Below are 17,186 nucleotides of genomic sequence, written 5' to 3' on the forward strand. Positions count from 1 at the left end.
GCCTACTCTGAGAAGTCCAGAATTGCCTGCATGCCTTCATCTTCTAGCCAGCAGCCTCACTATCAAAGGGAATGATGTTGGGAGCCTGTTGGCTTGTATTCCAGCTACTGACAATGTAAATCCCCTCTAGTTGCTAGTGAGACTCCTAGCTGTAATGTAGGGGTATGTGGGAGGTTCCCCTCTTATGGTTATGCTGCTGGCTGAGGACTTGCCCCAGTGCAATAGCCTGTTTGCATCAACTGCATAGTAGGTAGAGGGGTTGCAGTAGATTTGTCCCAGCGATCCTCAGGCCACCAGTATGTACGTTTATCTTCCTTTAAAAATAGTGGTTATTCTGTTTTTAATATGCTAACTGGGTATAAACACATGCTATTTTTAGGTTTTCACTTTGATGCAATGAAACAGTCTTTGACAATATCCCTGAACACTGATTTGTTGTGTATCAGTTCCCAGGAAATGCATGATATGGCTTTTATTCAAATCTGTACTGAAAATTAAAAGTGAAACCAAACAAACAACATACTTGCTGTAGCCTCCTACGTAGTCTGCTTATCAATCTTTCTTTCCTCTGGCATTCCATTCATCCACCATGATAGATGAAATTCCACGTCCTCCATTTAAAAAATGTCACTGACCCCCTAACGACATCCGGGTCAGTACTTTGTGATGCTGTAATATTACCTTCTTGAGCGTGGATGCGCTCGAGTGGGGAACGGCGCATGCGTGGAAGGCCTATAAGGCCTTCAGCTTCTAGAGAGAGAAGTACAATTAGATCTAGTGAGAACTTGAAGGGATCATTCTTAGAAGAAAATTGTGAGGCTCTGAAAGGAACTGAGGGTGCGGCAAATGTGTAATGTTCATTGGTAGGTATGTAGTGTTTTATTCAACTAATTTCGGACTGAGTGCTTCTGACCCCTTAAGGACCAATGTAGTGTTTTTTTTTTTTCACTGCTTAATCATGATGCTTGGCTTACAGTAATCGGGGGGCAGTAGCCAAAGACATAGCTTTTTGTACCGGTGGGAAAGCGCTGTTGCATCCCGTGCATGGGTGTTAAAATGATGCCATATCAGGTTTAAGCTGTCACTAGTGTGGCATAGTTTTAACTACACACTGCCCCGAACTGGTTAAATAATTTTAGCCTGTTTAAGGTTACTGGCACATGATTTACAGTACTAATACAAGAGGGCAAAACCACTTAACCACTTAAGTACCAGCAGTCACTGCCCCCTTAAGGACCAGAGACTGCTGGTACAGGAACGCGGAATCCGGACGAATCGCTGCACGGCGGGGCCCCCAGGACATAGACTCTGCCATCTCTATGATGGCAGAGCCATGTGAGCCGGTGTCTATCAATGTAAGCCAATGGGAGCGGCTTACATTGATAGACATGGCCAGGAGCCAATGAAACTGCTCCTGACCGGCTCACATGGCTCTGCCGTCAGAGACAGACAGAGCCTGTGAGATGCGGCGAGACTTGTCGGATTTGAGCGGCGCGATTGGCGGGCAGCGGCGGATGCGCACATCAGCAGCTAATTGAAATCTATGCCGTGCCAGCCAGGAGCCCACCAAAACAGGGCGTAGATTTCAATTAGCTTGGTCCTTAAATAGTTAAACGTTACAGGTGCCCATACACAACGATTTTGCCGCCGATATACAGCAGATTCGATCACTGTGATCGAATCTGCTGTGAAATCGTTGCGCAAACACTGACAGAATGATCGATTTCCATCCGAAATCAATCGTTCCCGTCGATCTGTCCGTGCGGAAGATTATTCTCGATCGCCAGCGGGTCGGGAGTGCATCGATAGCGGCGTTCGAATGACCGACGCAATACAGCTGCAATACATTACCTGATCTGGCCGGCACGTATCCCCCGGTCACTGCTGCTCCGTCTCCGCGCTGGGCTCCGGATCCAGTAGGCTTCACTTCTTCCTGTCCCGGCAGGAAGTTTAAACAGTAGAGCGCGCTCTACTGTTTAAACTTCCCCCAGACAGGAAGAAGTGAAGCCTGCCTGACCCGGAGACCAGCGCGGAGAAGAAGACAACGGAGACTGGGGGAGTCGCGCTGGCCGGATCAGGTAATGTATGCGGGGGGGGGGGGGGGGGCAGCGGCAGCACCACCACAGATTGTGATCGGTTTCATGCTGAAATCGATTCACAATCTGTTTGCAGTAAAGGCAGCCATACGATCTCTCTCTGATCAGATCAGAGAGGGATCTATCTGTTGGTTGATCTGACCAGTGTATGGTCACCTTTACAACTTCATTCATCTTGGGTTCTTTGTGGAACTGGTAGTAAGGATGGATAGATTTGTTTTGAAGATTGCTTTGTTTTTTTCCCATTATATTGTAATGGAACTTTACCAACACTGTTATGTCAAGATGGAGTTAGTTCAGCATTGGCCAGCTGCAGTGTTGGTAGGTGAATGGTGAGATAGTGTCTCCTTTAAATTTCTTTTTAATCGTCATCAATCCCTATAGATTATCCATTTAAACCAGGAAGACTGACCTCTCTGTGGTGGGACATGGCAGAGTTGCAGCTTCCATTACTATAGAAATCTGGCATATGATGCATCCTTTCCCTCTATGCCTGTGTAGATAAGCTGCGCACAGAACAGTGATGTGCACAGTGTAGTAGCTCATAGCTGAATTGTGAATTTCGTATTAGAAAGTAGTTACACTTTAAGATTATTGAATATGCTAAATTAAATGTCCAGGAGATTTGTCTTTTTTTTTTTAGGTGGTTCGTTTCTTTCTTTGTTTCTGGGCTGCGTTGGAAGCAGTTGGAGAGGACTGTGTGAAGAATCGCATCCTGGCAGGGCAATAATACTGTTCTGGGGATCCTTTGATGCAACAGAACAGCTGTTTAGCCATTGACTGTAGACCATGGGGTAGCTTTTAGTTGAAAGAGCACAAGGATGTACATTTCCTTGCGTGTTGTCCTGTTAACACCATCTGTTCAAATATGTTTAGTTTAAACCACCTCCCTCCTCTCCCAAAAAAAGGAAAAAAAAAAAAGTTATTGAACATTACAAATGTAATTCCAAAGGCTGTATTGCGAAAGACCAGATCAGATACAAAAACAAATTCCACAAAAGTTTATTTCGATAGGCGTCAGAGAGGTGGCAGCCCCAGGACGCCTATGCGCGTGCTTCCCCGATAGAATGATGGAGCTCTGCTCCGTCAACAGTCTGCCGGCGGCAATCTCCACTAGAAGACTCATAGACGATGAAAAAAAAAAAAAAAGCAAAAATTAACTCAATGTATCTTGTGTTTTTTTTTTGTTTTTTTTTTTTTTTTTTTTTGCAAGAAAAGCGCATGTAAAATCAGTTCCATAGTGATTGTTTTCTAAAGTGCACTTTGTCTAGCATTTTTTCTGGTACCAAATATGTAATAATAATATAATACATTTTTTGTTTTTTTTTATGGTATAAAATCAGTTGTACTTGCCGTGTTCTAGACCAGTGTAATGAAATTTAAATTTGCTGTAAACTCAAATTCCACAGGTCTCCACATTACAATGGCTGAGAGGTTGGGAGTACATGAATCTCACAACGATGTGAGTCGTGACCTGAACTACATACAGACACTAGAATTGCATTGCCTGAGGTGACTGTTTTGGGTGGAAATTTAGTGACCTCCTGCTCAACCTCCCCACACCATAGACCTGAACAGGCTACTCATCAGTAGCTGTTACCCAAAATACAGTAATGCCACTTGATTGGCTCCTAGACCTGCTTGGTAATTCTTGCTAGTTGCTAGGCAGAATAGAGCTAGCTTGTGGAAAGCTGCAGCTCCTTGCAAACACCCAGGATCAGACCTGTACAGACCTTGTCGTTAATGAACATGACCACACTGTTTTGGACATCTGTTGCCCTATAACGGACATCTGCTTTCATGTCTGCAATGTTGACAGCATACACCTGTGCTATTCATATTTTCCAAATATGCAGGCTGAAGTTGTTTTGCTATAAAACATTATTTTTTTTTTGTTTTTTTTCTTCAGTGTTTGTTTCTCAGCTGCAAACATTGATCTAGAGGAAATTCTATTATTTTGATGCCAGTTTTAGCTTCCCAACCACTCATCATAATGGTTTGTACACAAACCCCAAAAGCTTGGCTGTTCAGCAACTGCTGAACAATGTTATGTGATTACAATGGCAGTGAACAATACACACAACCACTATTGTTTCCAAACGCACCAATATATACTGTTCCTATGAAAACTATTAAGACATTTGCAAAGTGTACATGTGACATAACACTTGATGATCATTAGCTGAGGTCTATTGTGTTATGTAGAGGTGAGCAGCAACTGTTAGTGCATTTGTAAATGATAACTGTGGTGTTATGGCTGATTTGTATAGTGTCAGAGGCAGAGCTGTGTACATTGTGAGAGTGCTCATGGTTGTGATGACAGTACAGCTCACTCCTGATACAAGAATCAGTAGGATTAATTATGAGGTCCAGAGGGAGATCCAGTACATACTGTAGTATTCGGATGTAATGAGCATAATAGAGGTGAGAGATTTGGCAGTAGTTGTTGCATGTGACTGTAATGATTGGCTATATCAAGAAAAAACAGATCGAGAAACAAATCCGCATACCTATCCCTAGGAAAATAGGAATGGCTCGATGTACACTACAATGCAAAATTGACTTTTTTGTTGTTGTCCATTATGCTGGAAACTTGGATGATAACGGATCTTGTGTTATTAAAAGGATCCATCCGCATATGACGAGTCTGTTGCTGTCAGCAGAATGCAATGTCCTGACTGGCACAATTTTTCCAGACAAGCGGATGCTTTTTCCCATAAAAGCCTATGGCGGAAGTATCCATCTCCCCACTCCACATGGATCACCGCAGCAGATACTGCACTGTCCACTCCGGCTGTCCGTTGGAGATTTGGGCCCATATGCAATTAACTTTTTCTCCTAGGTGATTATTTTAAACTTGTCAATAAAATGCCTTTTAAGCCACCAGCAAGCAAGAAAATACTAAAAATAACTGTTTTTTTTTTTCACCTACTCTTTGGTACTTTTTCGATTACAAAATGCTGAAAATCTATTTTAAAAAGACATTGAAAAATGATCTCCCAGGAGAAAACTCAGGTAAAAAAGTGAACTGCATATGGGCATTAGTGTGAACTGAGCATAACTGCTGTGAGGCCCAACGGGCATGGGGGGACCAGTCTTGGGCTCACCACACACCATGCAATTTTGGTTGTACTGATTTACCAAATCTATGTCGTATAAGGGCCAACTGATTGAAAATACTTTGAAAGGATTGTTTTGTTGAGCTCTCATACATGAAAGTGGCAAGATTGAAAAACCAGATTGTATGGTGTGTGGTGAGCCTTAAGGTAGCCATACACTGGTCGATTTGCCATCAGATTCGACCAACAGACAGATCCCTATCTGATCGAATCTGATCAGAGAGGGATCGTATGGCTACCTTTACTGCAAACAGATTGTGAACTGATTTCAGCCTGAAACCGTTCACAATCTGTTGTGGTGGTGCTGCCGCCGCTCCCCCCCCCGCACGCATACATTACCTGCTCCGCTGGTGCGACTGCCCCCGGTCACCACTCTTCTCCGTCTCCGCTCTGGTCTGCTCTGGTCTGCTCTGGTCTCCGGCATGCTTCCCTTCTTCCTGTCTGGGGGAAGTTTAAACAGTAGAGCGCCCTCTACTGTTTAAACTTCCTGCCGGGACAGGAAGAAGGGAAGCATGCCGGAGACCCAGGAGTCGCGCCGGCGGAGCAGGTAATGTATGCGGCTCTATTGCGTCGGGCAGCTAGCGATGCGTTCTTTACCCGCGGGCGATCGACTGTTATTTTCCGCACGGCGCGATCGACGGGATCAGACGGAATGGATCGAAATTCGGCGTGTAGCGTGAACGATTGGCAGCAGATTCGATCCCAGTGATCGAATCTGCTGTCGAAACGGGCGCAAATCGGGCCAGTGTATGGCCACCTTTAGTCAGAAAGTGAATATCAGGCCTGTACAATTTTTCTGGATCGCAGATGCATTCTCAATAGATAGGTTTCCAACACAGGCTATCTGCTCTGGATGCAAACCGGAAAGGAAACTATATTGGAGTGGACATTGAACTGTTCGCTCCAACGGGTTGTTTTGATTTGACTCGATGTGAACTGAACCTTATCCAGCTAAGTTGTGGTTCAGGTTACCAGCAGGGGATCGAAAAGAATAGTGGGTAATATGGCAACAACAGAAGTCTGGTAGGTTATAAATATATTTACTATGTTTCTGCATTAGTTACAAAACTATTGTTACAAAATTGCCAGATAGGCTTTTTCTAAGTTAGCCAATAAATGGTAACATTTAGATACAAAACTTCTTGCTTCTGCTGATGGCTACAAGGTACAACACTCTACTGCTTTTACAAAACTAATGTTACAAAATTGCCAGATAGGCTAGAGAGAGTTCCATGCTTAAAGCATTAGGATCAGCTAGGGAAAAGCAGTAGGATCAGCTATGCTAGGGAAAAAAAACACATATACAAGTAGATAAATACTTGTTCTACTTACATAACACATGTATTATACTGTCCACATTTTGATTTCAGTGAATGATATATAGTAAATGAAGAGAATTCTGTTCCTGGTGGGGGGCATGTCTTTTGCCCACAGTTTAGGCTAAATCCTGATGTCATTTCTGCCCTTTACTTTTTTTTCTTGTCTCCTCCAATCGCTGAGTCGCCTCAGCCTTGCTTGTAAACACAAGTGAGTAGGGGATTAGGTTTCCGATAAGCAGCTGGCAGGGAAATAAAGGAAAGAGGAGGAATACATTATAGATAAAAAGAACCCCCAGCATGCAATTCTTTGGTGCTGACTACTAAAGGGCCAGTGCTCCTTAAGTATGTGATAACTCCAAATCATAACAGCAGAAAAAGTTTTGAATGCAGGATTAGCATCTTTATCACTTAATACACTCAGACCAGTTGCTGTTGAAATTTGATTTTTATGGTGACGATACCGCTTTAAAGCAAACCTGAAGCGAAAATAAACTTATGAGATCATGAATTGTATGTGTAGTACACCTAGGAAATAAAGCATTAGTAGCAAAGAAACCATTCTCATATTTGTTTCCAGTACAAGGAAGAGTTAAAAAAATTCAGTGGTTATCTATGTAAAATAGCTTCTCTGAGCTCTCTGACCCAACTTGGGTTGGCTATAGTGCTGTTTTCTGAAACAATGAAATATAAAAGAAACAGTCAGACAGATTGAGGTAAGGTTTTACTGCAGGGAAGTTGAAAGGGTCATTAACTCTGCTTTGTTTTATAAATTAACCACTTCAAACCCCCCCCCCCCCGTGCTAAATTTCTCCGTCCCTCTGCGCACCGCTTCACCCCTAGGGACGGAGAAAGGCGCACTTGTTTACTGGCTGGGAGTGGGCGGGGAACTCTCGCTCACACTCCAGCCAGCCCGCACAGCAGGTGACTAATTGGATGTTAGGAACAAGCGTTCCTAAATTCAATTATCCTCGCCGATTGCGAGTAGAATGAAGGCAAACAAACGTGCAGCGCGCGATCGTGCGCCCCCGCGACACGCGCGCACACACCCCGGCTCTGCAGTACTATGATTGGTTATGGGGACTCTCCAGTCCCCAATAACCAATCATAGTACATCAATACTAGAATGGAAGCAGCGCTGAAAGGTAAAAATCGCACTGGTGTTTCAGGGGTAAAACCCCTCAGTTGTGAAATGGTTAAAATACAGTGTGGTTTGTAAATTGCAAATATGACAGAAGGATGCAATGCAATGCAGCCCTCAGTGTCATTTCACCTTATGCATCCGAGCAACTTTCATCTCCCAATCATTTGTCAATAACTTTATCACTACTTATCACAATGATAACTTGTTTTTTCTGCCATTTAGGCTTTCTTTGGGTGGTACATTTTGCTAAGAATTATTTTATTATAAATCCAACAGGAAGATTAAGAAAAAATAGAAAAAATTCTTTATTTCTCAGGTTTCGGCCATTATAATTTTAAAATACATGGTACCGTAATTAAAACCCATGTATTTTATTTGCCCATTTGTCCCATGTTTTTAAACCATTTAAATGATGTCCCTATCACAATGTATGGCGCCGATATTTTATTTGGAAATAAAGGTGCCTTTTTTCAGTTTTGTGTCCATCACTTATTACAAGCCCATAATTTAAAAAATAACAGTAAAATACCTTACTACATACATATTAAAGTTCAGTCACTAAGGCAATTATTATTAATTTTTTTTAATTGTATATTTTTTAGAAAAAAAATAGTGTAGCTATTGGGGAGTGTGGGAGGTAAGGGGCTAATTTTAAGTAAAAAAATTGTCGTCATATGGAAATTTTTGTTTCCAGATGTAATTTTACTATTTGGCCACAAGATGTCCTTCCCGCTCACTTCTGTGTGCGTAGTACTATTACGCAATACGGAAGTAATGCGCGAACGGGATAGTAGGGGCTTTGTAAAAGACGGAACTGTCTCTTAGACTGGGTCTGTCTTACATACTGGGACCTAGATCAATGTGTTCCCATTTATTGATCTCCGGGCTAACAAAAGGCGGCGGGAGAGCGGCAGCAGTGTAGCCTATCAGGACGAAAATATCTGTCCACATAGGATTAAGTGGTTAAAGGAGTCATCAAGTAACCCCCCCCCCCCCACTCTACTTCCCCAGGGCTTCCTCCAGCCCCTTGCAGCATCTCCGCTTGCAGGCGCCTACCCGGGGTCCCCGCTGGTGCAGAGGCATACCTCAAGGTCGTCCTTAGTGTGCCTGCACAAATGCCGCTGTCCATCAAGTCCACGTTGTCCGCAGTGTACTGTGCAGGCGCAGAACTGCAACTGTGCAGTACACTGCGGACAACGTGGATATTTTTGACAGCAGCGCAGGTGCAGTAGAGGAGCTCTGCCTCCGCACCGGCGGGGACCCCGGGCCAGCGACTACGATTGGAGACGCTGCGAGGGATATGTCGGCTGCAAGGGGCTGGAGGAAGCTCTGGGTAAGTAGAGAGGGGGGGGCAGGCTTTTTTTTTGCTTGATAACTCCTTTAAAGAGGAACTCCGGTGACCTATTGTAAAAGATAGTAAATAATTCAGGATACCCATTGCTATGTTTATCATCGTTTTAGCATCATAAACACTTCCTATATCTATATATTGCTGTGTATTGGTATGTGACCTCACCCAGTGATGTCAAAGCTTAGGCTGTTTGTTATGCAGAATTCTCCTCCCGGAGCATTGTGGGAGACTGGTGTTTCGGCTTCAGAACACAGTAAACAAACATTCCACAGTTATGCACCTACTAGCAGTACAGATGTCGCCACCTGGGAAAAATTTAGGAAAGTAAATAAGGCTGATGATGGGGGGGGGGGGGGGGCGCTGACTATAAAAGATTTCTAAAATAAAATATGCAATCTTACTCAAACATTCAGTAAGGTACCTATTTTTTTTATTTTTGTGGGGTGGGGCATACAATGCCCCATCCCACAATGCTCTGGGAGGAGAATTCTGCATAACAAACATTTTTTGTGGGGTCTTGTGCTATCTAGCCCTCATTACGGATAGCCATGGCTCTATGGGAAGTAGTGATGAGCAAAACTTATTCCACCAAGATGATTCTCCCCACTTAGCAGGCACAGGTTGAGATTAGAAAACCGAAGCCTCTAGCAGCTGATCTGTGTAACCACCAGTGCTGTTATGTTTTGCAAACCCCAAATTACCCCATTTTTGGTGCCCGGCCAGAATAATTCTTGTGCTTCTCACTAGTGCCTTCTTATAGCCTGCAGTATCGCCAGTTCATTGGCCCTCTTGCTGTGAATAAAAACTATATTGATTCCTTATATCTACTTTGTGACTTTTCCATTGCAGAAGAAAAGGAAGTAGAACCCAGGGAGGAAACGGCTTCATTTATTTGTTATCCTTACACAAACCGACTCAGAGTACATTATCTTTTACCTCATAGAACCTGGCATTTCACAAGTAAACATGCCAGCCCTAGTCCTGGTTGTGCCCTGTGTACAATGCTTTTTGGTGTAGGCCCACTCTGAAGGAAAAACTGACCGGTCATTGGATTGGGCACTGAATAATTGTGACATTTGTAAATTACACCCCTTTATTCTGTAATTTTTGTCTTCTAAAAGTTTAATGTTGCAGATATTTGAAAGTCTCTCTGGTCACAGGACTTAGGGTAGTGTCGCTTTCCATGTGACCAAAGTGAATCCAATATTAGAACCCATCTTACTTGACTTAAAGAGGCACTGCAGTGACATGGACCCCGCTGCATAGCCGTTGCATCATTGCTCCAGCCGCTGTAAGAGCTGTGCGCATGCGCGGCTCAGTGTTTAGAGAACTGCGCATGCACGGGGCTCTTACGACGACCGGCACGATGTCACGACAACTACGCAGCAGGGCTAGCTCCTGCAACTTAACCTGAAGTCGGCGTGTTACCGGAGCCGCCAGCAGAACAGCGCAGCCAGGAGAATGCCGGTGACCTCGTGGGCTAGAGTGGAGCGGAGGAAGTTTTTTTTTTTTCCCCTAAGTGACTGCTCAGGGTCCCTTTAGGCTGCTTCCACACAGGGACGTTACAGGCGCACGTTAGTGCAGCCTGTACCGCTCCCCCAACGCACAGCAATGTAACACAAGTGGGCTGTTCACACTGCCCACGTTGCTTTACATTGTAACGCAGCAAAGTGCTGCATGCTGTGCGTTCTACGCGGCTAAGCCGCGTTAGACTGTTTGCACATGCTCAGTCATGTTGGGGAGGAGGGGAGAGCGGCCGGGCACATGGCTAATTAATATTCACTGCACTCAGTGACGTGTAGTGTTTACTTCCTGGAGCGGCCGCTCTGTGCGGCGATTGGCCAGGCGGGACCACGTGATGCCACATGCGTCCAAGAGTACGCATCACGGACACCAGAGTGAGCTGCACAACGCGGCTCACTCCGACGTCCACACCAGAGAGCACCAGGTGTTGCGTTAGGGGCACGTTATGTGCCCTATAACGTCCCCTAAATGCAACGTCCTGGTGTGCAACTAGCCTTAATGCTGTTGTTGCTAGTATTGAAAACCGTAGGATCACCGTGTATAAGAAAGGGGTTTTAGAGGCTTTATTTAATATAGGAAACGGGACCTCAGTGGAAATGTTCTAAACTGTCACCTGCAGTGTTAACATTTTACAGCAGGCATTTCTCTGAAGAAATGAAAAATGTTGAGACTACATTGCAGTTTACATTTTATTCCAGCTGTAGTGTTAACAGTAGATTCCTCTGTGCTGTATAAGGTGTTGGCTTATTCCATCTCGGCTTATTGCGGTCTTTATTTGCAGGTTACTGTACGGGAAGTGAGCAGAGCTGCTTTGCAGCAGCTGAATGTTGGCCATATAAAGCTTTTGATTAGAAAATGGACTCTAGGCGGACAGCTATAGCTGAAATGCAGTGGGTGTGTAATGTCTCACCTTCCAAAAGATTTGTATTCCTGTCTGGCTGGCTCTGATTGGTGACTTTTTTTTTTTCTTTCTACAGTTGAGCCTTACAGTCTGGACATAGCTCTTTCCCCCATCTGATTACAGACTGTAGGTTAGTAGCTTTCAAATCAGGTGATTCTAGGCAGTTTCAGTATAATTCAACTTCTAGGTAACCATAATTAGTTTTATTATACAAACAGTTAAAGCGGACTTGAACTCAGAACTTCCTCTCTGTTGTAAAAGATAAGCAACAGCATAATAACCGTTACAGAAAATTTTTGTTACAGCTAATACAAACCCTACATTAAATCTGCAGTATTTCTACTTCCTGCTTTCATAGAAGCAGACATATTGTTAACATCCTGTGCTTTCCAATGAGCTTATCTGCCGTGGCAGTCTGAGGAGAGATTAAATTACAACTTTTGATTAGAAACAGATGGGGGGAATTAGACAGGCTAAATTATCTAAATACACACATGGTGCATTTCTCTCTGTATCCTTCAGTCCTGTGCAAGAGTTCAGGTCCACTTTAATTCATACCTGCTTAAATCTCAATGGTTGGAGTAGAGATGCCCCCCCCCCCCCCCCCCCCATTGTAGCATGCTGCTTTGTGTTCATGCACTGCCCAGTTCAGCCGCTGATTGGCCTACTTACCTCATCAACAAAATTGCACAACTGCACCCATGCAAGCGTTTGATCAGTTAACTCTGTAAAACTGTACGTTTTTCTATAAGAACGTTGGCAATCAATGGATTTATGAAACAGCGGTGTTATGCTGCTTGATTCAATACTGTGCTATTTGCTGTCTATTTCCCACCACCCGTGTACAGCTTCCAATTGACTGAGATTTTCCATCCTATCCAGACAAAATTACCGTTGTTAATATATTTTGTGCGATAGATTCCCAGCAGATATCATTAGAGTGTTTGAATAGGCTCACAATCGAATAGGAAAATTAATGTGTGTATGGCCTGCTTAAAGTGGATCCGAGATGAACTTTTACTCATTGCATAATTGTGTTCCTTTCCTATTGTTTATAGGGCATTCTTCAAGCCAAATACTTTTTTGTTTTTGTTTTAATGCTCTAATTCCCTATAAACTAAATAAACCACTCCCACAGGTTTTCAGAGAGCCAAGGCACTTTCAGACAGTAGCAAGGGCTCATGGGAGCTCAGTCTGGGCAGGAGGAGGGGGAGGTATTACTAGCCAGAGATTTCAGAGGCAAAGGGGAGGAGGGAGGAGGAGGGGGGATTAGTTCTTTGCTCAAGATGCAGATAAGCCTGCCTCTGTGTAATGTTTACAAACAACATGTCTGCTGTCATTGTATCACAGGAAGAAATATTCTTATTCTATTAAAGCTGTTTGCAGCTAGATTTGCTGTGAAAACTATCTAAACTTTAGCTAAGATATATAGACAAGTTACTTGTTATAGTTAGTCTTTCATCTCGGATCCGCTTTAAAGTACACCTGAAGCGACGCAAAAAATGGGTAATAAACCCGCCTATGGGAAGGGAAGTCCCTGGATCCCATAGAGCCTTTCAGGTCCTCACTATGTGCCCCCTGGTGGAGTACTGTGTCTTTAGAACTTCTTGGCAATATTCAGAAGTACTCATGTCCCTAAGTACTTCCATAGATATGTGAGCTTGGACTTGTGCGCAGTACGTATCTGCTTGTCTTCAGAAGTACTGAAGACTGCTCGATGAGGGCAAAGACTTACTCGACCAAGGTGGTCAACAAACTTCACCGGGGCCCGGTGCTGGGACCATTTGAAGGTGTGATGGGATCCACAGTCTTCCCTCTACATCAGGGGTCTCAAACTCGCGGCCCGCGGGCCATTTGCGGCCCTCGATACAATATTTTGTGGCCCTCGCCGGCAAAAGCTTCCTTATAGTTCGCTTCAGTGCTCCCAAGTAATCCGCCGCATCCCCGCCGCTAAACGAGGGCTGCAGAGCCCACAAATCGCCCGGGGGGCAATCCGCCGTCATCTCCTGGAAGGGGCAGAGCTTTCAGCTTCAGCTCTGCCCCTCCTGACGTCAATCGCCGCACGGATTGCCGCCTCTCCCCGCCCCTCTCTGTGAAGGAAGAATGAGAGGGACGGGCAGAGGCGGCGATGCGCCGCGATTGTGAAATTCCTTATGCGGCCCAGCCTCATCCTGACTTTGCGTCCTGCGGCCCCCAGGTAAATTGAGTTTGAGACCCCTGCTCTACATAGATGAGCATCTTGCTCATTTTTCTCATGGCTTCAGTATTGCTGTAAGTGTGTTGGAATCTAAATAGTGAGCTCGGCTTTGACCTTTGGTGAAAAGGTTGTATGACCAGAAACGGTGTTCTCCCCAGAATTATTTTCTAGCTGGGTGGCATGAAAAAGTAGCTGGGTGAGGCGAGATGAGAGAATGCAGGGCCGGCGCTACTCCAATTCTGCTCAAAGCAGAGGAGGCAGTGAGCTGATGGCAGCCGGGTGCTCACCAAAACTAGCCAGGTGGAGCACCCAGCTAAAAGAGCCTGGGGAGAACACTGAGATAGCTGACCATCACGAGGAGATGACCAGCAATAGGTCAGTGGTGCCGGTAGTTTGAGTTTTTACTGTCTCCCCCCCCCCCCAACAAATGCAAGCTTTGAGAGATAAAATTACATTTGATAATTTATTCCCAGTGGTATACATTGAGGTATATGGAGGCTGCCATATATATTTTAAAGCAATACCAGGCTATCTTGCTGATCCAAATACTTTTAGCTATAGACCCTGAACAAGCATGCAGCAGATAAGGTGTTTTTGACATTGTCAGATCTAACCAGATTAGTTGCATGCTTGTTCCTGGCGTTATTTACCCACTACTGCAGCCAAATATACCATCAGGGCTGTCAGGCAACTGGTATTGCTTAACAGGAAATAAATATGGCAGCCTCCATATTTTTATCATTTCAGGTTCCCTTTAAGTGCCAAAATATTAAGATACTAGCCAGCCTCCCTACTCAATTGCACACTAGGCAGTTAGACCTAGCAACTGCCATTCAGGAAATGCTTTTTAAATCAAAGAAAACCCTGAGAATCTCATGAGGAGATGGGACTAGTCCAAAACATGTTGGGTCTGTCAGATTTTAACAGCTTACTGTTTTTCACCAGAGTGGTACTTTTAATGGATCAGGCTCCTGGATTGAAGAGATTGGTGTGGAATTCCCATTCTCCCTTTTAGTTTGTACAGTTGGACATTGCATATATGTAAGGGAAAGCCACGCTCCTTCTGCTAGAATGTTGGTCCCTCAGTAACTGCATCTGCTTTTGTGTGGGGTGATTCTACGGAATGCTTTATGGCTTCCCCCACGCTTTTGAGGCCTAGTGCAGGTGCTGAATATTTGAATTTAATAGGATTTATACCCAGGTTTGAGCATTGACAGATATTTGATGTCAGCGTGAATAGCCGGCATTGGAGGATGACTTCAGCTTTTTCAACATTTTTTATTAACTGCCAAAAAGGGAATACCTTCCTTGCTGTGACTGTGCACTGATCAGCATGTTGACTTGACACCACAGTTGTCCTCCAGTTAGAAGCTTCACAGACAGTCCTAGAATATATTATTGTAAAAATATTTAGCCAGGTTATGTACATTGCGATTGCAATCTGACTTCCAAGTATGTCATGGCATGCAATGCATAGAGACGGATGTTACTATAAATACCCTCCTGAAGGTTGATTGGAGACAGAACACCGAGGTGAAGTGTGCAGTGGAAGCTGGGAATTGTGCAATCTGTGAAGGTAAACTGGAAGCTGACAGCAGTCTGTGTACTGTGAAAAATAACTTTCTTCTGACTGATGACATGGTCCTAATCACACCGATTTTCTGAGAAGGGTGTGTAAAGCAATGCTTTTCCCTGTTACATATCTCCTTGTGTAAAGTCTGGTACAGACTAAATATCAATCAGCCTGACCTGTAATTTCTGTATAGGCACACAACTCTCCTAGAGGTGTGTGTGTCTATACACACAACAGTTGCCTGTAGGGATCGGGGCCCTAGGGTGACAGTTTGGGGCTTGGAGTTGTATAGATAGGTGTGTTTTTTTTTTTTTTTTTTTTTTTTATATTGTATATTGCTAGGTTACAGCTGAGTGATGTGTACTGTTGCTATGGAAGGGTAAGAGTGATGGAGGACGGAGTAAAAAGCGGAACAATGTGCTTGTTTCTTGCTAACTTTTTAAAGACCCAGCATGTTGAATCTTTAATGTATCGGGGCAGCTGTAAACAAGGTAGATTCTCAGCAGAGACAACCAAAATGATATCCTCCGCTGAGTTTGGTGTAGTGTGTATATGAGGCTGAAGTATGGATGCTATTGCACATGGATAGAAATAGAGGATGTTTCGCTGTAGGGAATCCTATAGGCCTGGCTAACGAGATTCAATGCTGCCATTTGCTATTCTCCAGAGTTCGGACAGATCTAGGCCGTCAAAAGAAAGCTGTTACAATGTAGTATTTTGTGAATGGTAACCACCATCTCATTTCCATACATGTTTCTGACCCTAATTTATAACGGTGCGACTCCAATAGAGTGGACCTGTTTCATTGCAGAGGATATGTCCAAACAGTTGTTTTGGTTTTTGACACTTCTGGAGAGAACATGGAAAGACTGAACATCTGTCAGGTTTTTAATTGGTATCTTGTCTCCACTGGAGACCATATTCCATCATTTTTGATATAGCAGGAAGTGGTGGCAAGATCTCCAAATGACTGCAATAAAATCTGATACACTTAACGTTTACTGTGCTAATCAAAGCTAAAATAAAACATTGGCTAGAATGCAGGGCTGTGGAGTTGGTACAAAAATCTTCCAACTCCGACTCCTCAGTTTATGAAACCAAGACTCCGACTCCAGGTACCCAAAATAGCTCCGACTCCGTAGTCTAATACTTAACAGGGCTGTGGATTTTGTACAAAAATCATCCGACTCCTCAGTTTATGAAATCAACGACTCCAACTCCGACTCCGGGTGCCCAAAATTGCTCAGACTCCTCCACCCCCACTCCGACTCCACAGCCCTGCTAGAATGCTCCTTGAAACAGTGTATATGTGCTTGCTTGTTGGTGTTATATGTGTGTGTCCATAGGAATCTGCTCCTGCTTCAAGGGACACTATGTCGAAAAATTGTAACATTTAAAATATGTGCAAACATAGACAAATAAAAGGTATGTTCTTTCCAGAGTAGAATGAGCCATAAATTACTTTTTCAAGGAGCATTCTAGCCATTGTTTTTATTTTAGCTTTGATTAGCACAGTATATCAGACTTTATTGCAGTCTTTTGGAGATCTTGCCACCACTTCCTGCTACGACTTGTTTGTTTATGTTTGCACTTCTTTTTAATTTTTACAATATTTCGACATAGTGCTCATTTAACTTCTCTTCTTCATTTGTTCCTGCTTTATAGCTCCTCCCTCTGCGCTCTTGTCTCCCTAAAAACTGTTATTATTTGCTCATTCAGTCTGGACTAATAAAGCCCATCTCTAGGCACAGACCTAAGTAATCAGTGTGTTAAGATGATGCCTTTCTTGTGTGAAGTGATGTCTCCTGCTGCCAACATCCTGTTTTGAAATTTTGATCACATGACCAGAAGGACACTGTCTGCAGGGAGTCTGCAGCCAGGCAGTAATGGCTTGTTTATGTTTTGCTTAGCTGTACTGCATGTACTGTGCTGTGGCCAAATGGCTATTCTCTTCTTCAGATGAGA

The 17,186-nt window shown here is 43.8% G+C and overlaps 1 protein-coding gene and 1 long non-coding RNA gene across 4 annotated transcripts in view; one reads left to right on the top strand and one right to left on the bottom strand.

Annotated features, from left to right (window-relative positions):
* The window catches only part of DBN1 (drebrin 1), a 172,180-nt gene that overhangs the window by 21,120 nt on the left and 133,874 nt on the right, over nt 1-17,186 (top strand). The window lies entirely within an intron of this gene.
* The window catches only part of LOC137563958 (uncharacterized), a 32,750-nt gene continuing 30,515 nt past the window's right edge, over nt 14,952-17,186 (bottom strand). The window contains exon 3 of the long non-coding RNA XR_011030481.1: nt 14,952-15,033. This is a non-coding gene — a long non-coding RNA (uncharacterized lncRNA). The remainder of the gene's footprint in view (nt 15,034-17,186) is intronic.

This window comes from Hyperolius riggenbachi, chromosome 3 (assembly GCF_040937935.1).
Source record: "Hyperolius riggenbachi isolate aHypRig1 chromosome 3, aHypRig1.pri, whole genome shotgun sequence".
NCBI classification, from domain to species: Eukaryota; Metazoa; Chordata; class Amphibia; order Anura; family Hyperoliidae; genus Hyperolius; species Hyperolius riggenbachi.